Source organism: Eriocheir sinensis, chromosome 21 (assembly GCF_024679095.1).
Source record: "Eriocheir sinensis breed Jianghai 21 chromosome 21, ASM2467909v1, whole genome shotgun sequence".
Taxonomy (NCBI): domain Eukaryota; kingdom Metazoa; phylum Arthropoda; class Malacostraca; order Decapoda; family Varunidae; genus Eriocheir; species Eriocheir sinensis.
In genome coordinates, this window is record NC_066529.1 from 17,548,607 (window position 1) to 17,564,359 (window position 15,753).

Here is a 15,753-nt window from a genome sequence, read left to right on the forward strand (position 1 = left end):
GTAAACTTGTTAGTACATGGGAAAGAATGCTCTAGGGCAGTGCTCTTCAACCTATGCTGCCCTCCCCCTCTATTGTAGATATTAGAACAGCTGTCCAGCCCTGATGGTCACCAGTTTTCTTTGATAAAATCTTAATTTATTAATCTTTTCTTGAGGATGGATAATAGACATTAGGTTCCCTTTTCTTTAGCTACCATCTCACCAAGCAGGCCATGTGATTTCTTATCCTTACTTGTATTTGCTTGTGGTCCCATTTTACAAGACATTAGAGCACAGATTCCACTTTCTTAACCATATGATGTTTTCTTTTCCCCCCAACAAGTATTGCTTTCCATCAAATCTCTCCCACCCTGAGGCAGCCACCCACCCACCCAGGTTGAAGATGTGTAGGTTAGCAGGGAACAGAGACAAGCTTTAAGTTGATGGTGTAGTACGGTGAAGTTGCATTCGACGACTAATTGGGGTAGGCCGTGGCCGAGTGGTTAACGTGGGGGCGCTGCATTCACTGCATGCTGGACACGCTACCACCTGGAATGTTTCAGTCACTGCTGAGTGGCCTAAGACTACCCATATGCTGTCCTGAAGACCACTCATCAACCCGGACTTTAAAAGAAACCATCCATGAAGAAAGCCTACCTGCGCGAACGTAAAAAAAAAACGCATAAAAAAATAAAAAATCAAGGTCAGTGAAAGCTCACCAGATAATTGAAACAATAGGAAAAATGTTGATTGGCACCAGAGCCTGCAGAGGCTGCGAGACTTTACTGTATTTTGCTCATTTATTGCAACAAGCTTTAAATTTATATTGTTGGGAACACTATAATTTGAAATTGCAGGGGTCCCCACTACTCATCACATCACTCCATCATCAGTATTTGTGGATGAAAACCAAAACCTTCGTCATCCTTTTGTCATCATGATGAAATAATTTTTATAGTGGAACACTTTTCTTTTATAATTCCAGTTTTGTATTGTGTTTTGTGTTATTCTTGTAGATAAATAGAAATGGGGGGTTAGCATGAAAGCTGTTCAAGATCCCCTTAGTGGATAATATTTTGCAGGCCTAAGTGATCGACTCTAGGCACAAACCATTGATTTCAGAGTAAAATATGATGCTTTTTCACATGGAAATAGTTTTTGTTACCACAAAACAGTCATGAGAGTGCTAGAGCAAATTTTCTAATGGCTTGCAATTTTAGTGGCAAAAGGCTAGTATCCACTGAGGTAACAGTGGGGTTGTTAGCTTAAACAAGTATAAGGGCTCAAGATGGCCAAATGAGCTATATATCAGTGTTTATTATCTTGACAGCTAAAACACAGGACCATTTCTGCAATATGTGCACATCATTGTTATCATAGCTGTTCTGTAGTGAACAGAATGATAGCCATGTGAAAAAGCATCATACTTTATCCATCAGTGAAAGATCTGTCTCTCTGAAACAGATCACCCAGTTCCGAATTAAATCCAATTTTACAGTATTCTTACGAAAAACTTTGCCTTAGACAAATAATGAAGACCCCTGTATAAATTGCTTTTATAGTATTTTAATGTTACAGTAATAAGTAATGCTGTTTATGATATTCTGGCAAGGGAGGAGTAACCAAAAATTTTAACAATAGATTTATCTGTAGTAACCCAGTGTAGGGAGTCTGTTTCATTTCATCTTTCTATCAACAAAGCAGTAATTTTGATAGATGTGGCACCTACGCATTTCTAGTTCGTGAAAAATCAACTGTTGTGAAAGACATTCAAGGTAATTTTTCAATAATATATTTGAATGTTTAAGTAAACAAAAAAGTCTATATAAATCCCAGACATACAGATTGGCATTAATAATACACTAAATAAGCACACAAATAGACAAGCTTGTATCAAACAGTGTAGTCAGATCAGACTTGAATGATCAGTGGCTTTTTAAATGCCCATAATTCATCTCATCAGGTACTAAATGTAAATAACTATCAGTATTCAAAATAACCTGAAATAGTAAATAATAATTGTTGAATGTGACACTAGGCTATTTTGAATATTAACCATGTTATTTACATGCAACAAATTATCAAAATTCCTTATGTACAGGCACTTGCAGAGCCAGATGTCATTTAATGTGCCTGCAAGGAGATGAATTGTAGGCATTTGAAAGGTTATAAATCTTGAGTATGATCAGACTGTATTGTCTTATACAAGCTTGTCTTTTGTGTGCTTTTATGCTATATTATTGATGCAAATTAGAATGTTTGCAGTTTATATAAGAGGACTTGAGGGCTCTTTGTATACACAAACATTCAAATATATTACTAAAAATAAAAAGTTAATCTTCACACAATTACAATCTAATACTGGGGGAGGTGGTGGCTGAGTGGTTAGAGTGCCGCACAGCCCCGCATTCAGCGCGCTCTCCATGATGTGGGTCCAAATCCGCCGCTAACCACCTGGGATTTTTCAGTCAACGCCGAGTGGCCTAAGACTACCCACTTACTGTCCTGAAGACCACCTATCAACCTGGACTCTAGAAGAAGCTGTGCAGCGCAAGTGAAATCAAGAATGAGCTCCGGGGGACAGCATGAGCCAATAATAATGGCACCATTATAAACAATTGCCTGCACCATGACCGACTCGGGCCGCCTACCGGCGCTATAGGCCACATGCAAAAAAAATCCACAGGTGCCACTTTTATGATTGCGAGTGGATAGATGAAATGAAACTGACTATAGTAATCTTAATGCTGAAGGTAACGTGTAAAAACGGTGGGGAATGTTCGGTAGTGATTACAGCATTTTTTATTTTTTATTTATTTTTTTTTATTTATTTTTTATATATAATTCAAATTAATGCATAAGCTGCATAAAATGGGCAGAAAGTTTTCAAAAGTAGCACCAAAAATGGCTGAAACATTAAAAAAAGACAAAGTCCAACATACCTAAATGAGGGTCTAGAGCAGTGTTTCTTAAACTTTTTTGTGCAGCGGACCCCTTTTATTAAAATTACTCATGTAGCGGACCCTTTATTATTATAATTTTCTTCTTGAGTTTTGAAAGTGTTTGCAGGTTTTTTTGTGTGTGTCTTTTTCGGAATTTCGTTGAGGATTTCACCCCAAGGCCTTAGTCATCCCAATGTGACTTGACAAAGCCTTTAAAAGCCAGGATTTGGTGCTACAAAAAATTTATTATGACGTTTTGGCCGAAAATTTGACTGAAATCGATATTAAAAATTATCCTGCGGACCCCTTGGAACATTCCACGGACCCCTGGGGGTCCGCGGACCACACTTTAAGAAACACTGGTCTAGAGAAGACAAAGCTTTTTCTTGAATCAAACAAAATGTGTGAAACTATTTTTTTTTAACAACTTTATAGACTATGGATTACTGTAATGTGAAGCAAGCATGGAACAGTCACCTTTTTGGGGGGCTGGTTTACACAGACATGCATGGGCTGCCAGCAGGACATGGAAACTTTGTTATAGTTTTCCTTTATTCCTATGATGTGGCTTCAGACAATGAGTCCTCTATTTTGTATGCCATACATGCCATGAAACTGAAATAATTGCCGACATAAGCAAAAACACACAACCCAACTTTTATGGCTCTTGTTGCACTAGCCCAAGTCATATATTGTTGCATTCCTACTATCCATATGAGACCCTATGACATTCCGTTTTTCGCAAATATCTTTCAAACGAAGACTCGAATCAGCATGGTGCTTGACAGATTGTTTCACACACTTCGCTAATTTTTGACAATATTGTGCATTGCCAGATGCGGTTATTTATGCCGTTTGCTCTTGACTGTGATGGCAAAACCTGAGTGAGCCACATACACATTTGAACAGGCGAGGCGTGACATATTTGTGAGGTGTACACACAACAAACACAGTGTAATACACAAGATGTTAAGCTGTGCACACATATGATTCGTCTATAATGTCGCAGTGGAAAGAGACTTATTAAACTTTTGGTGCGTGAAACAGTTAAAATCTTCTCAAGCTATCATTCTGTATCTCTCGCTGCATCATCCAAAACCGTTTGTTTCTTTAACTGCTTGGCCCACAATGCCCCATCCTAAGTTTGTTTTTAGTCCATAAGGATCATCTTCATCTCACAATAATCTCCTTGGGCTTAATGGCTCTGATATAGTTAACTCCAATAAGTGCCACATCTACATTTGAATCATAAAGCATCAGTTTGTTAGAGATACTTGCTAAGTGTGGCCAGGTTTAGGCTGTCTTGGGGCATGGTATTTGAGCTTCTTTAGCAGGAATATTTTCCTTGGAATATGTAGGTGGAAGATCTATGTGCAGGTGCTCACCGAATCCTCGTACCACAAGTCCGTCTTTTGTGCAGGGCACAATCTGTTCTCCCATTATTGTGGAGAGCTTGAGGTGTACTGGTGAGCCACTAACTCACCTTCTTCCCAAGGTGCTTTCTTTGATGAAACAGGCATCAGACTGACAATCCAATAATGCATATACCAACCTTTTACCATGTTCATTGCTACTGTGCTGTAACCACACTGGCACAATCATGGTGTGCATATCTCCTGTCATAGACTGACTGGTGTTAATCTTGTTTGAAACAACAGAGTTTTCATTTGCTTTTGGGCGAGTTGCTCTATCTGACTCTCCTGCCTTGACATTTGGAGCACTAGTTTGTGCAAAACCATTATATATTTTGAAGAGAGGTTGGGTGGTATCGTTGACATACAGTACAACATTCTCTTCCATGCATGTCTGCGTGTCTGTGTAAATCAATCCCTCAAAAGGGTGACTGCTCCATGTTCACCTCAGAGGTATATTCATACCACAGTTACATATGCCTTGTAAGAAACTGAGAAGTGATATCAGGGCACCCAAGGAATGCTGCAGCAACCTGCCGTCACCGTCACACAGCTGTGACATCAAGTTGCCAGAGCCTGATAATGTACGTATAATCAGACTTGAGAGCTGTGATTAGAGGGTTTTCTGCAGTTACAGAATATATAAATTGTTGGACTGTTGCTTTCAGGTGCTCCATTGACTCTGCCAGCCATCACAAATCTCCAACAAGTCGTCATCGGTGTTGCTGTACCCACCAAAGCAACCTGGATGGAGAGCTGCCTTGTACCCAGCGAAGAGACGAAACCGCTGTCAGTCATACTTCAGAACTGTCAGAGATAAACGATTGTTAAATCAGAAAATTCAGCTCTAAAATGTTCTTTATAGCTACTGCCTGTACTCTACTTACCATTGTATGGGAGTTTTTCTCCGGGGACTATTTTAGATATTTTCAACTATAGTTGGTTGACCCAAGTCTGAAGTGAGCATTATCGCGCAACCTGCAGCCACACGGCGTGTCCGATTTTGTGGATACTGTATGCTAGCCTACGCATAGTAAACAATTATCAGTGTCAATAATATGCAGGCAGCAATAACAAATTCCGTCTATTGTAGTTGATTATGAGAAAAAAATATTAGTAAGGTCACAAAGAGCTGTTTTGTTATATACAAGATCGCTGATTATGATTATTAAACAGCCTTGAAGCTGTCCACCACCAAGAAAATTAGAAGGCTTTATATTTATAAAACGGCTGTTTGCAACATTACTAATATTTTTTTTAACTCAGAATTGTCTATAATTGACAGCATTTGTTATTGCTGCCTGCATATTATTGACACTGACGATTGTTTACCATACGTACGCTAGCATACAGTATCCACGAAATTGGACATGCCGTGTGGCTGCACGTTGCGCGATAATGCTCACTTCAGACTCGGGTGAACCGACTATAGACAATTTTTATTTTTAAACCTTCAGAAACACCTACTACAGCACTTTTTGCTGCATACTGAAAGTAATCAGATGCCTTAGCAAAGCAATTGTTGACTCAAGCAGATTACGACAGCTGCCTTAAGAGAAATAGTCAGGATAATTTGATGTGTTATGTATCAGTTACCTTACAGTAAAGATTTGCTGTAAAAGTAATTTATTTTGCCCAATCTTAAACATCAAAATTTATATCTCCTCAGCCCTGTTCCCTAACTGGAACTGCCCTCCAGAGGGTGCCCACAGCAGAAGTGTCTGCATATCTCCCTGTTCTTGCACTCCCTCTCAGCGCACACAATCCTGGTACTTTAATCTCTCTCACTCCAATACTCACTCACCCTACTGATCCACTTAACAAGTGATCCTCCCCTAAAATCCCTTCTCTCAAACACTTTTCTCAGTTTCATTCATTCATTCTCATCAGGTGTCCAGACTATCTCAGCGTGCCAAGCTTCACCCATTTGACCACTCCACAATCCACCCCCTTCACTGTCACACCCATACACGCTGTCATTACTTTCTCTATCCCATTGTGAAACACCACTTGCACCTCTTACATAACTCATTTCCACTGTGCTTGTTCTTGATGGCTGTGCTGCATTCCATGTCCATGTCTCAGACTCGTAATTGAGTTGGCAGCATAATACTGTTCCTCATTCCCCTCTTTATCCTCATGCTCACACTTCCTCTCATAACTCCAATGCACCTACTAACTGTCTGCCCTTCACTTCTCTTTCCCTCACCTCATCTTCCATACTTACATAAAACTGTCCCCAAATATTTAAACTCCGTCACCTCCTCCATTCTCTCTTCCCCCAACCTTAACCTACACTTCGTTGTGCTCTCTGCTCCAAGTCTGTATGGCTTTGCAAAATCAATGGTCTGCTCTCTTGCCCTATCAAATACCATAGCCGTACTCTTTCTAACATCCACTTTAACCTGGTAGCAGCGACGGGCCAAATTTGTGGCTTTACTGTGTACCAGCAACAGGCCAAATTTTTGCTATAATATTAACCCCAAAAAATAGATGATGCATAAACGATCACATATGCGTTGATATATTATGAAATGGTTTGCAGGAGTGATGATTTTTTTCTCATTTTTCTTGCTCTGAGGGGCCTTTAAAGAAACATGATTGCCACAGCTACTGGGTTAAATTTTTTTCTCTTACACACTCTGTTAAACTCATCCACTATCCTCTGCAGTCTGCAGCATCCCCTCATTCTCTGACAATACTGTATCATCTGCAAACATGCCTGTCATCAATGACTCCTCTGTACCTCTGACTCTTAGCCTTGATCCTAGCTCCCCCACTCCGGCTTTCATTTCTCTCATTCAACTGTTCATGTATACACTCAAAAGCCATGGTGGCATCCAACACCCCTGTCTCACCCACACTAACACCAAAATTCACTCAGCTTATCATTCATGCACAAAGAGGCACTTGCATCCTTATAGAAGGATCTGATCCCCTCGAGGAAATGCCCTCCCACACCACATTTCCCTAGGACATCCTATAATCCCTTCCTGTCAACCCTGTCATATGCCTTCTCTAGGTCCATGAATGCAGCAAACAGCTTCCTAATCTTCTTTAGATACTGTTTAACTTGAATATTCAGTGCAAATATTTGGTCTACACAACTCTACCCTTTCCTAGAAACCCCCTTGTTCATTGCCTTCACTTTTTTTCAGGTATTTTCTTCTTCATTTAAAACCCTTCCATACATTTTTCCTGCCACACTGAGTAAACTTATTCCCCTGTAACTATTACAATCACCTCTACTTCCTTTCCCTTTGTATAGCAATACAACAATAGCCCTTCTCCAGTCCTCTGGCCTTATTAGGTTACATATCCCTAACATCCATTCTGCAACTACATCTCCATACTTTAGCATTTCTGCGGTTATTCCAGGGGCCTTTACTACTTTTCATCACCTCCTTTCACCTCTCCCTGTGGATCTGGTCATGCTACATTGATCTTTATTCCTACACTAGTCACTTCTGCTCTCCCTTCCACACTATCACTCATTACAGTATCAAAGTTCTACTTTGATACCTCACTTATCTCATTCCCTTTCACAAGTACTCCATCTCTCCTCTTCATGCCACAAATGTCACTTTTCTCCCCCATTTCTCTTCTGACTTCTTTGCAGAAAAGATTTTTGGTTTTGATATTTTGCTGATATTTTCCCCTCAAAATCCTCATCCACTCTACTTATCCTAACCAGTCTCTTTTCGTGTTTTGCTCCCTGTACTTTCTCTCCCATTTCTCGCCTCCTCTGTCACATTTCTTTGTAACATTTTCTTGTAGTCCCTTCTTTCCTCCTCAACTGCCTCTTTTATCTAATCCGTCCACCACACACTCCCTTTCTTTTCTTTTCCACACGACCTATACCCAACTACTTCCTCAGTTGCCCTGACCACTGAACTTTTAAACGCCTTATTCACTCCTGCACTGTGTTCTATTCCTGCTCTTGCCCTTTCAAGTACTCCTCCACTTACCTCTTATACATCTCCCTGTGGCCACTGTCTAGAAATTTCTCACTAGCTACTTCCCTCCTACTCTTTTCTCTTCCCACCCCATTTCTCTTTCATTCCAATTTTGGCTACTACCACAGTCTTAAATATTGTATTTCAAGCCATTTGGTTTTACAACTTGCTGAATCTTTAGATTCCAAAAAGATGTCATTAATTTGCACAATGTACTTCAAGGGAGCTTGAACTCAATTTCATCAATATTTAAAAAATGCCCTTTATGAATATAACAAAAAATGATTTAGTTTAAAAAATTAATTATATTACAAACATATAGAAAACAAAATAAACTGCATGAAAAAGCAGAGCTGATTCTGTGGGTTCAAGTGAATTACTAGATTAAACTGACTGGTGGTGGGTGTGAGAAATGGATAAGAATAATGATACCAGCTATGCTGTAATAATTCTAAAGCAGCATTCCTCTCACTTGAAATACACACATGGGAATGTGTGAATCAACCAATGTACTGAGAAGTTTATTACATCAGCAATCTGTTAGCTGGGTAATCACAGCAGTCAATATGGTATTAAATAGTACCAGATATACCTTGACTGAACTTGGGCAAACTCTAGGTATGTTGGGGAAAAGAAGCATTGTGACTTGTATTTTCTTTACTATAAAAAACAATTAAATAATAAATTATTAATTCACTGCATTAATGTTAATGTGAGTATCCAATCAGATGATGGTACCATAAATACTTGGTGGCACTATAAACACTTGCCTGCACCATAATGGGCTGGGGCTGGCTACTGACCTACCAAGAAAGCTGCCAGCACCACAGGTGAAACAAAAAAAATAATGATGAATATAACAAACACCCACACACATCTTGATGGAGAGGATATAATCTAACTGCAGTGTACAGAGCAGTGCAGGAAATGGAAGCTCTATGGGATGAATTGTTTGTACGAGATGCTAGAAATACAAGGTCTCTTTAAAGATAGCGAGAAAGAAAAATTGCCTAACATAAGAAATTTAGTTTCCCTCATAGGTGCAGTGGAACCTGAAATGACCTCAAAAAGGAGATAAAATAATTTAAAGCTAAACTTGCCACCAAGATTTGGAGATGAAACCCCACAAGCACAGCTCACTTCCTATGAAACATATGGAGGTAATAACTAAGTAAATATGGTACACTTGCATACCCACATACACATGCATGTGCTCCTTACTCCCATACTTCTCTAGTTATTGTCCATGTCACCATCTACTTTCCAGCTACCCCCTCTCTTCTCATCGTCTCTTGCCCTTCTCACTTCTTCCATTCTCTTCTTTTTCTGTTATGCCACTCCCTCTCAGCACTGTCAGTCACTCTCCTGGCAACTCTCTCCAATACTCCTCCATTACTGATACATTTTACTGGTGGTCTCACACAAGAATGTTTCCCTCAGTCCTAACCTCGTGCATTCACAAAGTCTTCAGCATTCATTCCTATCACATGTCCATATCATCTCAAGTTTAACACAGTTCACCCTTCACACACCACAGTCCACTACCTTTGATGTTGCACTCGTACCAAAACTCATTTGCATCCTCATTACTTCATTATGACGACATATTAATTAATGGGGACATACTCCTGGGGCACGTTGCCCCACCCACTATGCTTTATGGGCATCCCCTTGGCCTCTTCCATTTAGGTCTATCTTACAGAAAAATCAGTGTGTATTGTTGACTTCTGGGTAGCATGCCAAACATCCATATAGCACAAGTGTGTTTTGTTTATGGATTATACAAGTAATAGGCCTCTATTCAATCTCATAAGTAATCATTGATTTGACAGTCATTCAAGTGTTTACTCATGATTCTGTAAAGACATCTATTACCAAAGGCAAGATTCTCTCCAGGCCACTATTTAGTGTCCATTTCATGTAGAAATAGAAAAAGACAGTGAACAAAAGACAATATATAGACAAAAGTGTAATAGATTATACCGCTGTTGATACGAGGTCGAGACAGGATGTAGTGGATGCAAAGGTTGTGAGAGGAATGTATGGCGGATCTGATCACTTCATGGTAGAAGCTAAAATTAGGATGAAGGAGAAATGGAAATTTAGAGGGAATGGGAAGAAGGGAAAGGGTAGGAAAGAAATAGCAAGTGAGAAATTGCATGACAGTGGCCACAGGGAGATTTATAGGAGAGTGAAGGAAATACTTGGAAGAGCAAGAGCACAGATAGACCACAGTGAAGGAGTGAATGAGGAAGTAGTCGGGTATAGGTCGTGTGGCAAAGGAAAGAATGGGAATGCATGGTGGACAGATGAGATAAAAGAGGCAGTTGTGGAGAAAAGAAGGAACTGCGAGATAATGTTTTGAGAAATGTGACGGAGGTGGTGAGAGGGAGATGGGAGAGAAAGTACAGGGAGAGTGAGATGTTGCTAAAGAGATTGGTTAGGGAAAGTGAAGAGAGATTGGGTGAGGATTTGGTAATAAAATTTCAGCAAAATATCAGAACACAAAACTTTTCAATAAAGAAATTAAACGATAAATGGGGATAGAAAAGAATGACATTTGTAACATGAAGAGGAAAGGTGGGGTGCTTGTGAGAGGGAATGAGGAGATAAGGGAGGTATGGAAGCAGCACTTTGAAACTGATGAATGAGTGTGGGAGGGAGAGCAGAAGTGACTAGTGCAGGAATAAAAATCAATGTAGGGCAGCCAGATCCACAGGGGAGGGTGGAGAGAGGTGAGATAGAGGAGGCAATGATGAAGTTAAAAGTAGGAAAGGCTCCTGGAGCTGATGGCATAACAGCAAAAATGTTGAAGTATGGAGGATGTGTAGTTGTGGAATGGATATTATGGATATGTAGCCTAGCATGGGAACATGTTGAGGTGCCAGAGGATTGGAGAAAGGCTATTGTTGTGCTGCTGTACAAAGGGAAAGGAAGCAGAGGTGATTGTAATAGTTACAGGGGGGAATAAGTCTACTCAGTGTGGCAGGAAAAGTGTATGGAAGTGTTTTAAATGAGAGGAAGGAAATAACTGAGAGAAGTGTAGACAATGAACAAGGGGGTTTTAGGAAAGATGGGTTGTGCAGACCAAATATTTGCACTCAAAATGTTAGTTGAAAAATGCATAGAGAAGGATAGGAAGCCGTTTGGTTCGTTCATGGACCTGGAGAAGGCATATGACAGGGTTGACAGGAAGGGGTTGTGGGATGTTCTAACTTCTAAGGATATATGGTGTGGGAGGGCATTTGCTGGAGGGAATCCGATCCTTCTATAAGGATGCGAGTGCTTCTGTACGTGTGAAGGGCGAGTTGAGTAAGTTTTGGTGTGGGTGTGAGACAGGGGTGTGCAATGTCATCATGGCTTTTTAATGTGTATATATTTTGTTGTGTGAGTGAAATGAAAGTCAGAGTCTTGGAGCTTGGGCCAAGGCTGGAAGTGAGAGGTAAGTAGGAGTCATTGGTTGCGGGCCTGTTTGCAGACGATACATTGTTGTTAGCAGAGAATGAGGGGATGCTGCAGAAGATAGTGGATGAGTTTGACAGGGTGTGTAAGAGAAGAAAGCTGAGAGTAAATGCTGGGAAGAGTAAGGTTATGGTATATTTGAAAGGGGGAGAGAACAGGTCATTGATTTTGCAAAGCCGTACAGAGTTAGAGCAGAGGGTACAACGAAGTGTAGGAGAAGGTTAGAGGAGGAGAGAATGGAGGAGGTGACAGAGTTTAAATATTTAGGGACCATTATATGTAAGCCTGGCAGTATGGAAGGTAAGGAGAGGGAAAGAGCAGTGAAGGGCAGACAGTTGGTGGGTGCATTGGAGAGTTATGATCGAAAGGAAGAAGTGTGAGCATGGAGGTAAAGAGGGAATAAGGAATAGTATTATCCTGTCAACTGTCATATGCATTAGAGACGTGGACATAGAATGCAGCACAGCACTCGAGAATGCATAGGCTACAGTGGAAAAGTTATATAGGAGGTGCATGTGGTGTGTCAGGATGGGATGGAGAAAGTAAAGAAAGTGTGTATGAGCGGTTTGGTATGGGTGCGACAGCAAAAGGAGTGGAGTGTGGAGTGGGAATGGTGGAGTGGGTGAAGCATGGTGGATTGAGATGGTTTGGACAAGTGATGAAAATGGGAGAGAATGAATTCATGAAGAGTGTACGAGTGAAGGATTGAGGGAGGGGGTGTCAGGGGAACACCACCTGTGAAGTGGATCAATAGGGTGATTGAGTAATGGAGCGAGAGAGTTGAAAGTAGCAGAATTGAATGTGCTGAGAGGGAGTGCCAGAACAGGGAGAGATGGATCGAGACACTTCTGCCGCGGCCACCCCCTGGAGGGAAGTTCCCGCGAGGGAGCAAGGCGTCGGAGATATAGATAGATAGATATACAAAAGACTAAGACCCGAATCTACTTGACTTGACCTACAATGATCTCATGACATAACCTGTCTGCCAATCTCCAATTGACCACAACTTGCCTGACTCACCGTAGCGGTGGCAATCGCCAGTCAGTCAACACGTCACTCCATCAGTTTGGTGGAGGTGAGTCAGGTGGCTTGCACGATGGCGACATCCACGTCAACTGTAAGAAATGTTAAGTATTAGATGCAAAATAAATAGCTGTATCAAGAAACTGCTTTGGGGAATAAGTTCAGCATATCCAGTATAGTACATTTTGGCAAGCCATTCTCACTTCAGATTTTTACCGAAGTTAATTGTAGCTAAGCATTGTTACAAGGAGTTTTATTACAAACTTCCTCCCTAAAAATTGTTGCTCTAATTTAGCTTTCATCTTCAAGGCATTTATCGAGAGTGATTCAAGAGTAAATAATTAGGCTATATTTCTGTGTGGAATTAGCACTCAGTGGTAATTGTGGAGATTCACTCCGCGCCTCCAAAACACTATATTACGCCTCCATGTTATAGATAAGGGACGAAAAACATGTCCCTCAACCATAACATGATGGCGCAAGTATTTAAAACTAAAGAAAATGGCCTAATCCCCTTCCCCTAACAATCTTGGGGGACCCGTGGGAAATCGTGTTTTTGGGTGGGGGAGCATATTTAAACTACTCCAACCAAACTTTACATAACCTAACCTCTAACGAGGGGGCTTCGCCCCCCTCGACCCCCCTCCTAACCAGGGGGGGGCGCAGCCCCCCTGGACCTCTCCCACATGGGTAGGCGGTGGCTGAGTGGTTAGCGTGCTGGACGACGCGGGGTTGAATCCCCACGCTACCACCTGGGATTTTTCAGTCATCGCCGAGTGGCCTAAGACTACCCACATGCTGTCCTGAAGACCATCCATCAACCCGGACTCTAGAAGAAACCGTCAAGTGAATCAAGAATAAGTTCCGGGGAGCAGCATGAGCCAATAATAAATGGCGCCACTTTAAAAATTGCCTGCGCCATGACGGGCTTGGGCGGACCATCAGGCCCCCGAGGAAAGCCTACCGGCGCTGTAGGCGAACACAAAAAAAAAAAAAGTATGATGCGCCGGTAAAACTAAAGATGTACAACAGTATATATGTGAGACCTTGGAAAGGTTATTATTCTCATGGGGGCAATATTGGAGGCGCGTAGTGCATCTCCATATTTACCTAAAGGTAGTTATTACCCGCACCTGAGTTCTCACCTGCTTGGAAAGTAACCGTTTGTTTCGTTCTAAAAATTAACATGAAATTTTGAAGAAAAAAAAACTGCGCAGGTCAAACATTATGCCAATCACTTTCAATTTACTGATATTACTAATTGTAGTCGTTGTGTAGGAATGAACTTTGCCTTTCACGAATTCTGTATTGAAATATCTGGATAAAATCAAATATATCTTGCGCACGCGCTTGTGGTGCGCGTGTGTAGGAATGGGGTACTATGAAATTAGATAACCAGCAGTTATAACTTTCCTAACGTCCAATTAAATTAATCTTCTCGTCTCTAGATTCCAACGATATCGAAGTGCTAATAGCTCTTCTGAACTCACCGACAGCTTCCCTCCGCCACTCCAGCTGCTCAAGACACTCACTGACTGCTTCCCTCCGCCACTCCAGCTGCTCAAGACACTCCCTCCGCCACTCCAGCTGGCCCGCTTCTCAAAACACTCGGCACTACTCAGTATTCACTTACCGCCCTGCCCAGCGCCACTGCCTCCTCCGCCAGCCGTTCGCGAGGGACTAAATGGAGAGGAGCTCCTAACAACAGGCTCGGAACCCTGATGCTTCGACCCTATGATTCGAATTTACCATTATACTTATTCGTTTTTCCTTTCATCATTGTTAAACGTTGTTACAATAATATTATTACCCCTATTTTTGTCAATGCTTCCTTTGATGTTCTATATCGCATTTAGATTTGTACCGTATTTTATGTATTCAAAGCATTAGCGAGGGTCAATTATTAAAGTGTATTGCATCACTGAACTACTCGATGAGCTTTCAGTATCAAACTCACAATACACAATGTTTCGAGCTGTAGGCGTTTCGACACAAGAGAGGGGGTGTGGATGTATTGAACACACATCATTTTTATCACCCTGATTTTTTTTTTCTGTGATTTTATTGTAGAAGCCGCGATTTTTCCTCATGGCCTGCCTCCTTTGTCAAAGAAAAAAAAATGGAGATCGGTATATTATGATTTGATAATATAAATTTACCCCCTCCTAGTAAGTACCGGCAGCTATCATCCAATTCTCTGGGAGTGGGTGGGGAGGGGGGGGTGGAGAAACGCACGACTGACGACTGCTGTACAAGGATCACACCATAGATGGCGAAGAGATGTCCCACGCCCTTAAAATGTAACACTGACTACCGAACGTTTGATCATTAACAAGTGGTTCTCCTCCAGAACAATGATAGTACAGTATCTGCACGAAGCACTATCCTGCTCAATAGGAGCTCATCCGAAGCAGTAGGCGAGATGATCTCCTCCACAATGAGATAATGGTCATCTTTGTGCTGACCGTTTATAAACTGCAATCGTGCGGCTACTTCACTATGTAATGACCAGTGAAGCTCACTTTGGTGTTTCACGGAGCTTCTCACCAAGTGTCATTCCATCTGCCGCAACCCCTGCAGCACAGCGCTAAAACACGCTGGGTACGGCTTATTCGTCTTCAGCTCAACACACGTTAAACGACGAAAAAATGATTGAAGAACAAAAATGGCGAGCTCAACAACAGGTGGAAGTGAACAATGCCTGCATAACAGTGTAGCCTGGTGCTTCACCCTCGCTAACAATCTTTCCTCGGGGCTCAACACATTGGACCAATAAACAGTAAAATAATTATAAATGTATAAAGCTATATAAAATAGTCATGGACATACATACCTACGTTTCCGTGGCGTTGACGACTGGCGCAAACCAAGGTGTCTGGAGGTGGATGTGGGTGGGATGGAGGCAAGGATTCTTGGATGAAGGGTAGACAGCCTCTGTAAGAAAGGATAACATTAACATTTAGGGGGAAGAGGAGCCTG

General features: G+C 41.4%; 2 long non-coding RNA genes across 4 annotated transcripts in view; one reads left to right on the forward strand and one right to left on the reverse strand.

Moving 5' to 3' along the window:
• LOC127001772 (uncharacterized) overlaps nucleotides 1-5,954 on the forward strand; it is a 21,874-nt gene extending 15,920 nt beyond the window's left edge. For all 3 annotated transcript variants that reach the window (XR_007755442.1, XR_007755443.1, XR_007755441.1), the window contains one exon: nucleotides 5,002-5,954. This is a non-coding gene — a long non-coding RNA (uncharacterized LOC127001772). The remainder of the gene's footprint in view (nucleotides 1-5,001) is intronic.
• Nucleotides 3,672-15,593, reverse strand: LOC127001773 (uncharacterized). The gene is made up of 3 exons (XR_007755444.1): nucleotides 14,408-15,593; nucleotides 12,772-12,866; nucleotides 3,672-5,140 (listed from the first exon to the last, which is right to left on the reverse strand). It is a non-coding gene; the product is annotated as an uncharacterized LOC127001773 (long non-coding RNA).
• Between the last annotated feature and the right edge of the window lie 160 nt (nucleotides 15,594-15,753).